This window comes from Malaclemys terrapin, chromosome 1 (genome assembly GCF_027887155.1).
Source record: "Malaclemys terrapin pileata isolate rMalTer1 chromosome 1, rMalTer1.hap1, whole genome shotgun sequence".
Lineage (NCBI taxonomy): Eukaryota > Metazoa > Chordata > Testudines > Emydidae > Malaclemys > Malaclemys terrapin.
This window is the reverse complement of record NC_071505.1, coordinates 346195949-346209058: the sequence shown is the minus strand read 5'-3', so window position 1 is coordinate 346209058 and position 13110 is coordinate 346195949. Positions and strand designations below refer to the sequence as shown.

At 51.0% G+C, this 13110-nt stretch overlaps 1 protein-coding gene across 1 annotated transcript in view; it reads right to left on the bottom strand.

Moving 5' to 3' along the window:
- LOC128831986 (ecto-ADP-ribosyltransferase 5-like) overlaps positions 1-13110 on the bottom strand; it is a 41293-nt gene that overhangs the window by 3377 nt on the left and 24806 nt on the right. The gene's annotated exons all lie outside the window — the stretch shown is intronic.

The following is a 13110-nucleotide window of genomic DNA, read 5'->3' as shown; positions in this document are numbered from 1 at the left end:
AGACCGGTGAAAGGTGGGAGAGAGGGATGGAACATATCAGCACTATCATCAGGGCCAAATTTCCCATTAGGCACAGTAGGCATGTGCCTAGGGGCACCAGCATTCTAGGGGCACCTGGGGTCCCCTCCACAGCTCCCAGCCATGGGCAGCAGAGCACCCTGGAGCTCCTAGCCAGGGTCCCCACAGCTGCCCAGCCACCGGGGGCAGTGTGGGGACTCTGCTTAGAGGAGCACAAGGTGTAAATCCAGCCCTGACTATCATAAGTGTGTTCCTTGGCAAATGTCATGTTGGTTCCACAATTTTTTTTCGGGGGTGGTGGATTGCTATGACAGATTTGTAGCTGCCCTGTAATAATTGATGAATATTGTCTGTTGCCCTGGTTACTTGGATGCTTACTGAACATACTGGCTTGGTTTAATAGGGGGCTGTTGGGAAAACCAAGCAGGAATGGATAGAATGGTTCATGACAAACCACTTCTCAGCAAACATTGGAGGGTTGATAAGGGACAATGCCAGGACTATTAACATTGAAGATTATGATTCCTCTAGTCAAGTGGCTCGCAACCTCTCCACATGATTGTACCCCTTTCAGGAGTCTGATTTATCTTGCGTACCCCAAATTTCACGCCATCTAAAAACTACTTGCTCACAAAATCAGACATAAAAATAGAAAAGTGTCCCAGCACATTAGTACTGAACAATTGCTTACTTTCTGATTTTTACCATCTAATTATAAAATAAATGAATTGAAATTTAAATATTGTACTTACATTTCAGTGTATTGTATATAGAGCAGTATAAACAAGTCATTGTCAGTATGATATTTTAGTTTGTGCTGACTTTGCTTTTTATTCAGGCTTTTGTAAAATTAGACAAATATCTTGATGAGTTGATGTACCCCCTGGAAGACCTTTGCGTACCCACAGAGGTATACGTACCCCTGGTTGAGAACCACTGTTCTAGAGCTAACCTGTAAAGCTGGTCTGAACCAGGCAGGAAGAGGTCCGGGAATGCAGGTGATCAAAAGAACTGTGGCAGGTTTAACAAGGAACACTCGGTTAATGGGCAGGGGGGGAAAGTTGTTTGGGGGAGCCAGACTCAGGGTATGTCTACACTATGAAATTAGGTTGATTTTATAGAAGTCGATTTTTTAGAAATCAATTTTATACAGTTGATTGTGTGTGTCCCCACTAAGCACAATAAGTCGGCGGTGTGCGTCCACAATACCGAGGCTAGCATCGCCTTTCGGAGCATTGCACTGTGGTAGCTATCCCACAGTTCCCACAGTCTCCGCCGCCCATTGGAATTCTGGGTTGAGCTCCCAATGCCTGATGGGGCAAAAACTGTCGCGGGTAGTTCTGGGTACATGTCGTCAGGGCCCCCCGCCCCCCTCCATGAAAGCAAAGGCAAACAATCGTTTCGCGCCTTTTTTCCTGGGTTACCCGTGCAGACGACATACCACGGCAAGCATGGAGCTCGCTCAGCTCACTGTCACCGTACGTCTCCTGGGTGCTGCTGGCACAGCAGCGTCTCCTTGCCTTGCCTTTGTGGTGGCAGATGGTGCAGTACGACTGCTAACCATTGTCGTCGTCTCATGGGTGCTCCTGGCTGACCTCAGTGAGGTCGGTCGGGGCATCTGGGCAGACATGGGTGCTCCTGGCCAACCTTGGTGAGGTCGGTCAGTGGCGCCTGGACATAAATGGGAGTGACTCCAGGTCATTCTCTTCTTTAAGTTTTGTCTAATGGAGATTCAGTCCTGCCTGGAATATCATGCAAGCTGGAGGCTTCTGCCTCAGGCTGCTCTCCCAGCTGGCAGCACCGTGCGGTTGCACCTACCCCAGCGTACCCCTTTCTCCCATGACTCATGAAGACTGAACAGTAGAAAGGACCAGTTCAACTATAGGCTGAGCAAGTGCAGAATGGTGGTAGAATGTGCCTTTGGACGTTTAAAATCTCGCTGGTGATGTTTGCTGACTAGGCTGTTTGCAATTAGAAGAGCACAGCAAGGCACTCTGCGCATCACAAAGGCTTTGAAAACCAGTTTCATGACTGGCCAGGCTTCGGTGTTACAGTTGTGTGTGTTTCTCCTTGATGCAAACCCGCCCCCTTTGTTGATTTTAATTCCCTGTAAGCCAACCCTGTAGCCATGTCATCAGTCGCCCCTCCCTCCGTGAGAGCAATGGCAGACAATCGTTTCGTGCCTTTTTTCCATGCAGACGCCATATCACGGCAAGCATGGAGCCCGCTCAGATCACGGTGGCAGTTATGAGCACTGTACACACCACGTGCATTATCCTGCAGTGTATGCAGCACCAGAACTTGAAGAAGCAGGTGAGGAGGTGACAGCAGTGAGGTGATGAGAGTGATGAGGACATGGACACAGACTTCTCTCAAAGCATGGGCCCTGGCAATTTGGACAGCATGGTGGTAATGGGGCAGGTTCATGCCATGGAATGCTGATTCTGGGCCTGGGAAACAAGCACAGACTGGTGGGACCGCATAGTGTTGCAGGTCTGGGATAATTCCCAGTGGCTGCAAAATTTTCGCATGCGTAAGGGCACTTTCATGGAACTTTGTGACTTGCTTTCCCCTGCCCTGAAGCGCCAGAATACCAGGATGAGAGCAGCCCTCACAATTCAGAAGTGAGTGGCGATAGCCCTGTGGAAGCTTGCAATGCCAGATAGCTACCGGTCAGTCAGGAATTAATTTGGAGTGGGCAAATCTACTGTGGGGGCTGCTGTGAACCAAGTAGCCAACACAATCACTGAGCTGGTGCTATCAAGGGTAGTGACTCCGGGAAATGTACAGACCACTGTGGATGGCTTTTCTGCAATGGGATTCCCTAACTTGGGGGGGGCGATAGACAGAACGCATATCCCTATCTTGGCACCTCAACACCAAGCCAGTGTACATAAACCGCAAGGGGTACTTTTCAATGGTGCTGCAAGCACTGGTGGATCACAAGGGACGTTTCACCAACATCAACGTGGGATGGCCAGAAAGGGTACATGATGCTCACATCTTTAGGAATTCTGGTCTATGTGAATGGTTGCAGCAAGGGACTTACTTTCCAGACCAGAAAATAACTGTTGGGGATGTTGAAATGCCTATAGTTATCCTTGGGGACCCAGCCTACCCCTTAATGCCATGGCTCATGAAGCCATACACAGACACCCTGGACAGTAGTCAGGAACTGTTCAACTATAGGTTGAGCAAGTGCAGAATGGTGGTAGAATGTGCATTTGGACGTTTAAAAGCGCGCTGGCGCAGTTTACTGACTCGGATAGACCACAGCAAAACCAATATTCCCATCGTTATTACTGCTTGCTGTGTGCGCCACAATATCTGTGAGAGTAAGGGGGAGACATTTATGGCGGGGTGGGAGGTTGAGAGCAGTTAGAAGAGCACAGCAGGGCGCGCTGCACATCAGAGAAGCTTTGAAAACCAGTTTCATGACTGGCCAGGCTATGGTGTGAAAGTTCTGTTTGTTTCTCCTTGATGAAAACCTGCCCCCTTGGTTCACTCTACTTCCCTGTAAGCCAACCGCCTTCCCCTCCCCGCTTTGATCACCACTTGCAGAGGCAATAAAGTCATTGTTGTTCCAAATTCATGCATTCTTTAATACTTCGTCACACAAATGGGGGGATAACTGCCAAGCAGGGCCGGTGGAGCCACTAGGCGAACTAGGCGGTCGCCTAGGGCGTCAAGTGGTTGGGGGGTGCCCACTGGGTCTTAGTGTCCACCCACCTGGTTTTCCTATCTCTGTTCTGACCCTTCCTGCAGGCTCTGAGTCTTCCTGGGAAGGGGATCTAGTAGTTAAAAGAGAAAAAGCCTCCAGCCTGCCAGACCCATTAGAACAACACTGAAACTGTTAAAGAGCCATTCAAGGGGTAATGAAGCCACTTAACAGGCATTTGCCAACCCCCAGGTATATATATGTACTGACAAAAACAGTTGTGCATGACTGTCATATTTATTCAGGACATGTCAGTCTACAGGACCTTAGTTTAAAATTTGCTTTAAAAATATTTCATTAGTGAGTTGGTGAAGATTATAAAATCACATCTCTAAAAAATTCTTGCATAGATTTTTAGATGCACAATCATCATCTTCAGACATATGTTTTTTTAAATAAATCCTTCAAAAGGCCACCCTTATCTAAAATACACATTTTAATTACTATAGTAAAAAAAACTTACTTCCAAAGTCTTCCTGTCCTTTCTGTTCATCCATTTCTCCCTTCACCCCCTCTCCCCCCACCCACATTGAAGAGAGCCCTTAAACGGACAACAGCCCTTTGCTTCCAGATAGCTGGACAAAGTGTTTCCCTTTCTTTACTTCTGACTATCTGATGAACTAGTTTTAAGCAAAATCAGTACCTTAGTAAGATATAAAATGCTTTGTTATGCCTAAAATCTTTGGAAACATATTTTTTAAAGTTGGTGAAATTTCATAAACATGTGTATTGTTATGGAGATCACACACAGTAAATTAGTGCTCCCTTTTTCTAAAAGCAATGAACATTGTTATGAACACACTAAACCTCTGTGACTGATTAATTTAAAATAATGTCTGTTTCAGTGAGTTAAATATGTAGTAATCTGGAATGATTACTTTATGAAGGTTTAAGAGTACATTTAAAATATCAAATCAGCTTAGAAATACTGATTAAGAAAATGTAAAACAGACAAGAGCTGCATCATGTATTCCATAATATTTAATATTGTATTAAACAAGACAGTTTACTCACCCTTACTACAAAGTTTTTGCAAATAAATGTCTGACAAACTTCAGGGTATATCAAAAAACCTGTGACTGACATTTTTTATTCCCAAGTTTAGTGCTTTTGATTAGGTACCTTCTGCATGTCCATTCTGCATGAGGGAGAGGGTACAGGGGTCTCTGCAGGGAACTGTGACTCTATGCCACCGTGAGGCGGGTCGGGCATCTTGTTATTCTTTCTGCTTTGTCCCTCCGCCCCCACTGGGCTGCAAATTCAGGCTGCCATCGGGTATAGGGGCACCAGTTTAATAATACTGCATAAGGCCCCATAAATCCTAAGGACGGCCCTGGGGGTGCCAAAAAGCAGTGCCCTGGCTCGGCATGGAGGAGCCGCCTTCCGGAGGCACCGGAGAGCCAGAGCATCAGCTTGCAGGGGCAGCGAGCCCCAGCCATGGAGGAGCCGGCGCAGCGCAGAGGGGCAGGAACCCTGCAAAGGCAGCGGCAGCGCTAGCAGGGAGCAGCCACACCCCTTGCCCCTCCTGCCCAGGCTGCAGCCTGGCGCCCTCCCCGGGGGCTCCTGCAGGCTGCAGCAGATGCATGCAGGCAAAGGGCCCAGTGCGCCCCCCAGCTCTCCTCTCGCTGTCCTTGGGCTCTGCGACTCCTGGGCATGTGAGCCACTGCCGGGGCGCGGGGCCCTGAGCCTGCTCCGGGAGGGGCAGCAGCGGCTCACACTCCCAGGAGCTGCAGAGCCCAAGCACGGTGAGGGAGGAGCTGGGGGGCACACGGGGGCCTCTGCCCGCATGCATCCACTGCAGGAGCCCCCGGGTGGGCGCCTGGCCGCAGCCTGGGCAGGAGGGGCAAGGGGCATGGTTGCTACCTGCTAGCAGCACCGCTGCCTTTGCAGGGCTCCTGCCCCTCTGCGCTGCGCCGGCTCCTCCATGGGTGGGGTTCGCCGCTGCCACAAGCGGGACTCTCTGGCTCTCCGGTGCCTCCGGAAGGCGGCTCTTCCCTGTCGAGCTGCTGCAGCGGCCCAAGCCCGGCAAAACCAGTGAGTGGACTTGGGGCGGGGGCCACTGGGATAGGGTGGGGAGGGCTCACGGGGGGGTTGTGCACCCTCCAGGGGAGTTCAGGGGGCGGGGAGGGGGGAACCTGGTCTGGGAAGCAGCCCTGGGCACAGCTGGCCCCTGGGTAGGCTGGCCCCTGGGGTCTATAAAGGCTCATTGGGATTTGCCCCTCAATGAACCGATGTTACGGGGGGGGAGGGGCGCAAGGTGGAAGTTTCGCCTAGGACGCAAAATATCCTTGCACCGGCCCTGCTACCAAGGTAGCCCGGGAGGGGTGGGGGAGGAGGGAAGCACCGGGTGGGGTGGTAGAGGAGGGGAGGAGGGAAGGACAAGGCCACACTGCACTTCAAAACTTATTGAATGCCAGCTTTCTGTGGCTTGGGCAGTCCTCTGGAGTGGAGGGGTTGGGTGCCCGGAGGCCCCCCCACTGCTTTATTGGGCCTCTGGGTGAGGAGGCTATGGAACTCCGGGAGGAGGGCAGTTGGTTACACAGGGGCTGCAGCGGCGGTCCGTGCTCCTGCTGCCTTTCCTGCACCTCAACAAGATGCCGGAAAATATCAGTTTGATCCTCCAGTAGCCTCAGCATTGCTTCCTGCCTCCTCTCATCACGCTGATGCCACCTATCATCTTGATCCCGCCACCTCTCCTCTTGCTCCCGCCACCTCTCCTCTAGTGCGTCCCTCCTATCCTCGCGTTCATTTTGTGCTTTCCTGGACTCTGACATTGTCTGCCTCCACGCATTCTGCTGGGCTCTTTCAGTGTGGGAGGACTGCATGATCTCAGAGAACATTTCATCACTAGTGCGCTTTTTTCACCTTCTAATCTTCGCTAGCCTCTGGGACGAAGATGATACAGGGAGCGTTGAAACATTTGCAGCTGCAGGAGGAAAAAAGGGAGAGTAGTATTTAAAAAGACACATTTTAGAGAACAACGGGTAGACTCTTTCACAGTGAACCAAGCTGTTAACATTACATAACACGCGTGCTTTATTTACAAGGTCGCATTTTGCCTCTTATATTGAGGGCCTGCCGGTTTGGTGTGAGAGATCACACATGCAGGGCCAGCAGGTAACAGAATTCGGCTTGCAGGCAGACATGGTAAGCCACAGTCTTTTGGCTTCTCTAACCTTCATAACATGTGGGAATGCTTTCAAACAGCAGTGCCCTCATTTCCCATACCAAGCACCCATTGGGTTGGCCATTTAAAATGGGTTGGCCATTTAAAGGGAGGGGCTGCGGTTTTCAGGTTAACGTGCAGCACAAACCCAACTAGACCCCCCCACACACACATTCAATTCTCTGGGATGATCGCTTCACCTCTCCCCCCACCGTGTGGCTAACAGCGGGGATGCCAGCAAACACTGGGAGCATACGCTGCCATGCTTTGTTATGCAATTATTCCAGACTACATGCTACTGGCCTGGCATGGTAATGGAGGACGGAATAAGGCTGCCGTCCCCAGAAACCTTTTGCAAAGGCTTTGGGAGTACATCCAGGAGAGCTTCATTGAGATGTCCCTGGAGGATTTCCACTCCATCCCTATATACGTTAACAGACTTTTCCAGTAGCTGTACTGGCCACGAATGCATCCCAAGTCTTCAGGGCAAATTAATCATTAAACATGCTTGCTTTTAAACGATGTATTATATTTACAAAGGTACACTCACCAGAGGTCCCTTCTCTGCCTTCAAGTTCTGGGAGCCCGCCTTGGGTGGGTTGGGAGAGTACTGGCTCCAGGGTGATAAACAGTTCTTGGCTGTCTGGGAAAACGGTTTCTCCGCTTGCTTGCTGTGAGCTATCTTCAACCTCCTCCTCATCATCATCTTCCTCATCCCCAAAATCCGCATCCCTGTTGCGTGAGAATCCATTGACGGAGTCCACGCGCAGCGGTGGGGTAGTTGTAGGGGCACTACCTAGAATCGCATGCAGCTCATCATAGAAGCGACATGTCTGGGGCTCTGACCCAGAGCGGCTGTTTGCCTCTCTGGTTCTTTGGTAGGCTTCCCTGGGCTCCTTAAGTTTCACGCGGCACTGCTGCGGGTCCCTGTTATAGCCTCTGTCCTTCATGCTCTTGGAGATTTTTTCAAATATTTGGGCATTTTGTCTTTTGGAACAGAGTTCTGATAGCAAAGATTCGTCTCCCCATACAGCGATCAGATCCAGTACCTCCTGTTCAGTCCATGCTGGAGCTCTTTTGCGATTCTGGGACTGCATGGTCACCTGTGCTGATGAGCTCTGCATGGTCACCTGTGCTGATCAGCTCGCCACACTAGCCAAACAGGAAATGAAATTCAAAAGTTCGTGGGGCTTTTCCTGTCTACCTGGCCAGTGCATCTGAGTTGAGAGTGCTGTCCAGAGTGGTCACAATGGAGCACTCTGGGATAGCTCCCGGAGGCCAAAATTGCATCCACACTACCCCAAATTCAACCCAGCAAGGTCGATTTCCGCGCTAATCCCCCTGTCGGGGAGGAGTACAGAAATCAATTTTAAGAGTCCTTCAAGTTGACAAAAATGGCTTTGTCGTGTGGATGGGTTAAATCGATCTAAAACTGCTAAATTCGACCTAAACTCATAGTGTAGACAAGGGCTCAGACACATAGGTGTTGACTCCGTGGGTGCTCTGGGGCTGCAGTACCCAGGGGAAAAAATGGTGGGTGCTGAGCACCCACCAGCAACCCCCTGAATTAGCTCCTCCCTTCCTCCCAGTGCCTCCCACCTGCCTCGATCAGCTGTTCTGCGGTGTGCAGGAGGCACTGCAGGGCGGTAGGGGAAGAAGAAAGGCGGAGCGCGCTGTGGGGTTGGGGTGGAACGGGGTGGGAAGAGGCTGGGAGTGGGTGGAGAAGGGGAGGGTGGGGGTGGGAAGAGGTGGGTTGGGGTGGGGCGTTGGAGGAAGGGATGGAGTGGGAGCAGGACCTGGGGCAGAGTGGGGGTTGAGCCCCCCTCCCTGGCACAATAGAAAGTCGGCACCTTTGCTCAGACACAGGGCCTGCTGGGGTGCGGGAGGAAGTTAAACGTGCCTACATTAGCCCCAGGGGATGGTAGCCCTTTACGTAAGACCGATGTGAGTGTGGACTGTGGGTTGTTTTAAAATCCTCTCTCCTAAACGATTTTTTCTTATGGTAAAATTAACAACACTCTGTTGTCAGCAGGTGTCTAGGCATGATACACCACTGGAAACCAGCTCCCAAGGAGATGAGCCACAGGTGCCTGAACTCAGCTGGAGCCGCTGGGTAAGCATGGTGGATACACAGGGTACTGCAACCCAGGGCCTGTTTGAGTGTGGGGGAATCACAGGATTCCTGCCCAGGAGCGGTAAAGGCATGAGGCCTGACAGCTCAGGTGGTGGAGCTGGGGTGGGGAGTGGGTCACTCAGCGAGACCAGAGAGCCCTGCAACTGTGACAGAGGTGTTTTTAGTTTACTGGGGACTTTGTTAGTGTAATAGCTATACTATGTACAGATGTGTGGTTAGAAAGAAAGGCAGGAAGGGATACATTAACAGGGAAGACAAAGCAGGGGGAACAAGGGACATAGAAGGGAGAGAGTTAGGAGGGACTAAGATCCCAATCCACTCCCACGGGACTATCTAGAAACCACCCCCATTTACCTCACTGGTCAGTGGGTTGCCAGCCATCTCCGTATGCCAGCCATGCACTGCATGCTCCAGGGCTGGCAGTGCCCGTGGGAAGATTTCATCCAACCTCCAAACGGGCATGGAGGACGCCATTTGGTAGAAGAAGATGGCATCCTCCGCACAGCGTGACCTCCCATGCACCATACATGTGAAATCACGCAGCATGGAGGATGCCATTCTGCATGCAAGTGTAGAATTGCATGCCTGACTAAAATGTCATGGCATGCCACAGCCACTGGCAGAAGTTGGATCAGGCGAAGGAAGTTGGAAAAGGTAGAAAGGAGAGAGGTAGGAATGGGGAGGAGTAAAGAAGGCAGGGAGGATGAGGTTGGCAAAGAAGGGAAGAGTGGGGGGAGGTTGTTGGAACACACAGCCAGTCAGTAAGGGGAAGGAATGCCCAACAGGATGTGAGTGTGCAGTGTGTGTAAGATCACATGTAGGTGTGAGAGAGTGTGTTTGAGGAATGGGGATTATGTTACGAGTAGGGCTCGATTCAGCAGTGTACTTAATCCTGTGCCTAACTTTAAATAGGTGAGTAGCCTCCATAGACATCTGTGTGACCACAGTTAAGCACAAGCTTATGTGCTTTGCTGGATCAGGGCCAAAATGTTTTCATGAACTATCATTAACAGTGATGTTGTTACTGAACAAATTCATGGTGATGTTTCCTTGCTATACTTTATAGCAGTCAACACACAGTGCTGCTCACTGTTACCCTATTTTTATCATCAAGCTTCTGATACTGCATCTGATACCGGAGCTGTAGTACAGTATGGTGCCCGAACTGTGTGCTTTTCCATACAATGATTTTCATACATTCTTTGGATTACCTAGAGAGTGGTACCCAGTAATACGTGTGTGGTGAACCAAGGGAACCACCCACCTGCATGGAAGGGGTTAAGGAGACCATTTGGGCACTGCTAGTCCCTCCCTGTTATACCGGCAGCCGATGCCAGGCCTGGAGGGAGGAGAAAATGAGGGAGCCTGGGTCAATTTGGGGCTGACCAGCAAACAGGCAGGTGCTAGCTGCCCCCATACCTGAGGGAAGTATCACAAGCCTGCCGGCCGAGGCAGCCACCAGGGACCAAGCTGTGTCTTCCTGGCCAAAGGAGACAGAGAAAGAGGCCTAGGAGCACCCGGCCTGAGAGGAACGTGGGTGACCGAAACACAGAGACCTGGGGAGTTGTGACCCCACCAAACTGACAGCTGCCCCAGCTGGAGGAACCTGGGACCGCAGCAGGACACTGCCACACTATAACGACCAAATGCACCAGCGGAACCAGCCAACCCCACTCCAGCTCTGACTGCCGCCCCATCAGACTCACGAAGATGGGGCATGATGATGATCCTGAGGCCTTTTTTGAAACTTTTGAGTGTGTGGCCACGGGTGCCGGTGGCCTCGAGACCAATGGGTTGTGGTGCTAGCCCCGTACTTACCTGGGGTAGAACAGGCTGCCTATCGTCATTTAGACCCCACTGCAGCCCAAGTATATTTGCGTGTCAAGACCACTATTCTTGACGCCTGTAGCGGGGTGGTCACCCCGCTCCTGCCCTGAAGGGTTTAAAACAGCCCTGGGAGAGGGCTGTGGCTGGGGAAAGGCTGATTGGGGAAGGAGCCTCAGCTGAGGCCACGCCCCAATCAAGACACAGCTGGCCCTATAAAAGGGCCGTGAGCCAGGAGCTGAAAGGACAGTCTCTCTTTAGCTGTCTGAGATAGAAGGACCTGGCTGTCTGGGAGCTGAAAAGGGTACCTGAGGTGAAGCAGTGCTGGCGAAGGGCAGAGGGAGCTGAGGCACTCCAGCCTGATAAAACCCCAGGCTGCAGGCCTTGCCAAAAAGGTACTGGGGCTGCAGAGGGGCAGCCCAGAGATAGGCAGAGGCAGCTGGTCCAACCCCCCTTGCTGATGATGAGTGGTTTATAGACTGCAGTCTGCCCCAGTGAGCGGGGGCTAGATGATGACTGGCAGTAGCCACTGAGGCAAGGTTGGGATAGGGGGAAGACCTGGAAGGGGAGACCCAGAGACTGCGGGGGTACTGCAGAGGGAAGAACCCCGAGAGAAGGGGCACCGGGGTCCAGGAGGGACACAAGGGCCAGCAGCAGGCGAGACACCAGCCTGCAGAGGGCGCTCTGGGCTGGAAGATCTAATTCCCGACCAGCAGGGGACACCTCAGCAGTGAATCGTCGCCCCCCACAATGCCTTAGACATCTTGGAGGAGACATTGCATCAACGCTATAATAGGGAGCGGTACCCACCGGGGCAAGACCCCACCTGGTCACCCAGAATCTGCGAGATCCGTGCTGGGATCTGAAATATTCATTGACCTGGATTTGAGGGGTGTGTGTGTGTGTGTACCCCCGATTTTGATCAAGTTAACTGCAACCATATTGTGTACAGTCTGCCACCATGAATTAATAAAATAGAACACCACATAGTTAAGGGTTAATTTGAACAAGCAGGGCTTTTGGAGGCCAGATCAAAATTAGTTGTAGACCTGCAGTTTCTGTTAATCAGAATGAGAGGAAGGGAGAAAAAGAGTCAACAATTTGAGACTGAAAGAAAATAAGTGGATGGGAACCTTTGGGCGCCTTTGATATAGAAACTTATTATGCCTAAGATTGTTAGGAATGTTTTGTTGATAAGTAGTTGATTGAAGTTAGGAGAGGTGATGACCCAGTAGGGGTCACTGTGAGCCATGTGTTTTGTAAAAATTAATTATAAAAGACTAGATAATAGTGTGTACTTTGGAGCAGTTCTTGGAAGCTGTCCTGAGAGATTTTTTTCCTGACACCATACTCCCCAGTGGGGAAGTGACTGACCATCATGGACCTGCTGGAAATTATTCAATACCATCTCAGATTCTAGGTAATTATTTGGGGGTGTTCTAAACCTACTGCTTATGTCTGTGTGAGCTTATATCTAATAAATAGTAGTTTTAGATAAGAGCACGCTTAGTTGTATTAATCTTTCATCAGACAGAATTGCTGGGTTCCCATTGATTTATTCCTGATACCACCTGGAGTGAACCAGTTAATTTACCACTGCTTTGGGTTCTGAAAACCCCGGGTAACAGGAGGAGACATTCCAGGAACACTTTCATGGGAAGTGGTACCTGCCGGGGCAAGACCATACCTGGTCACCCAGAATTTGCGATATTCATGCTGGGATCTGAAACTGACTTGGGATTGGTAGAACTTTATATATGGTGAATAGGATTTTTAGTAACCCTTCGTTAGATTAGAGGTGGCTGTCTGGGTGGGAGCCAAAGGCTGGATTGCTTAAAAGGGACTGCATTTTGGCTTCTTGGTAACCAGTGTGGTATTACAGAAGCTTTTTTTTTACTGGCTTGGTGAATCTAATTATAGAATAAATCACCAGTTTTAAGGATTGTCTGCCCTATTCCTTGCAGTTTGCTCTGAATAAGCATTCTCAGTGTGGGCCCCCAGGCACCATGGTCACACAGGGGTTAACAGAAGCCTGAGCCCCATTAGGCTGCGGGGTGGCACCCGGAAGGGTGTTAGGAATGACTGGTGATCAAACCCAGCTGGGGTGGCTGGGGACGTCCCCTCTTGGGCTAAAGCCAGACAGAGGCCTGGAGCCAGAACTGGAGGGCCCGGAGCCAGGAGGAGGCCTAGGAGGCTGGGGGCAGTGAAGCCTGCGGCCAGACGTGAGTTGCCTCGGGCCAGGAGGAAGCC